Consider the following 2,052-nt stretch of genomic DNA (forward strand, 5'->3'; position numbering starts at 1 on the left):
TCTTGGGTTTAAAGGTTTTGCTAGAGCGTGATCCACTAAATAAAGTTATAAAAATAACTAGGATTATTGCAAGTATATTTATTTATTTATTTATTTATGTCTAATAACGAAGTAATGTTTTAACAGGCATAAAGAGTAAGTATAATTAAATATAATAAAAATTGCGTTTATAAGGTTACATACAAAGGAAATGCAATAATTACGACAGAGAAAAGAAAAACAAATTGGTAAGATATTATTGACTGTACAAAAGGTATATTTCCAAATCTAATGCGGTTGTTCTAAGATTGGTAAAATCTATGTCTAACAAGTTTGAGAAATGGTTGTAGTTCGATAAGATTAAGATAATTGGCGCGTTTGCATCAAAAGCCGTTCTGCTAAGCCCATCCTTAAAAAGATCAAAGCGACGCAAATTACGGCTTGGAACCATTTCCACGTACCGGAATGACTCGGGGTTTACCCGACCAAGGGCTGTTGTTTCAGCGATCTAACCCCGTTTAGGTCGGCGAAACCCATCAATCGTTATTCGATATTGGGGCTACATCAGCTCCGTACTATTCTGCTCAGGGCTGGCATAAAGTCCAACCCAGGGCCAGAAATTTACACCTGCTGCGTATGCCAGAGACGACGGCATACAAACTCCACCTCGGTCAAGTGCAATGCCTGTGACGGGTGGAGTCACCTCCGTAACTGCTCGGGCCTACGTGCGCACCGGCATTGGACCACGTCATTCGTGGCCCCATGCTGTGCGAATCGGACCGCCTCCGTGGCAACCCACCACCCGCCCGTGCAGCACACAACCAACACACCCACACCCCAACACAACACAACAATAGACACACAAACAAATACCGCAACGTGACATCAGTCAAGTGCAAGGTAGGAGACTGGTGTCATTTTAGGGCATGCTCAGGACTTCGCAACACGCGTGATTTGGCTAGTGACTATGTGGGCCCCTGCTGTGCTGCCCAGTCGCATACATCCCCCGCGACGCCGCCAACGACCACCACAAGGCAGCACCTCCTTTTGCAGCACATACAGCAGGGAACCGGCAGGCAACACAACTCCTTAACTCCACACATAACAACTGATCTCCCAAGGCACACAAAGGTGCTACAGAGAAGATAACTGGGATATGGGAATGCATGGCAGTGATCCGAGTTCAAATAATTCTGTGTGGTAGAATCTGGAGGAAAATGTGTAGGATTTCAAAAAAATGTGGTAGATCTCAGGTTTTTGTTCAAACATTGTACAAAAATTAAAGAAATTCAGTAAGTTTTCACCTAAATTGCAATCTTTTTAATTATACTCTAAAAAGAATTAATTTTAGTATAACAAAGTGCTAGATTGAATTGAGTTTTGTCAATTTGTTCCTTGACAGTGTGAAGCGGTTCCTTCCATATCAAAATATTTTTCGAACATAAATTTTTTTGCAACCTTGCGGAGTGCTGCCAGCATTTCATTCTATTACAACACGATGTAGCGAACAAATGTGGCCCGTTACAGAACCGCTACTTGTGATTTCCCGATTTTGAGAATTCTCAGAAACTTTAGACGCACCTCAGAAACTTTAGACGCACTGAAATCTGCTAATACTTTCACAAAAATCGCCGTGTTTTTATTTTCGCTATTATTATTTTTTTTTTAATTATATATTTTAAAATTTAACGTAATGAAATCACGATTCCTGTCCAAAAATTTATTATTGAGAAAATGTACTATTTTACAATTTATTACAACGCTTTTATCAACTTGCAATGTTGTGTGTCCAGAAACTTTCAATGTTGTGGATCCAGAAACTTTCAATGTTGTGTGTCCGACACCATAAAACCTTCGCTTTGAAAAGTTCCTCATAGTGCATAGGGCGACATCTGTAGTGAATAGGGCGAGGTAGATGACATCTAGATGTCGCCCTATGTACTACGTTTGCTACAGCGGAAATAGACGACACGCCATTTCTTTAAATAAAATTAATTGGTGCTCGTTTGTATGTACATACATATGAAAATGCATGTGTGTGCACCTTTCTATTAATATCGTTGAATTATTTTA

Source organism: Rhagoletis pomonella, unplaced genomic scaffold, assembly GCF_013731165.1.
Source record: "Rhagoletis pomonella isolate Grant_MI unplaced genomic scaffold, Rhpom_1.0 Rhpom_scaffold_00004, whole genome shotgun sequence".
NCBI classification, from domain to species: Eukaryota; Metazoa; Arthropoda; class Insecta; order Diptera; family Tephritidae; genus Rhagoletis; species Rhagoletis pomonella.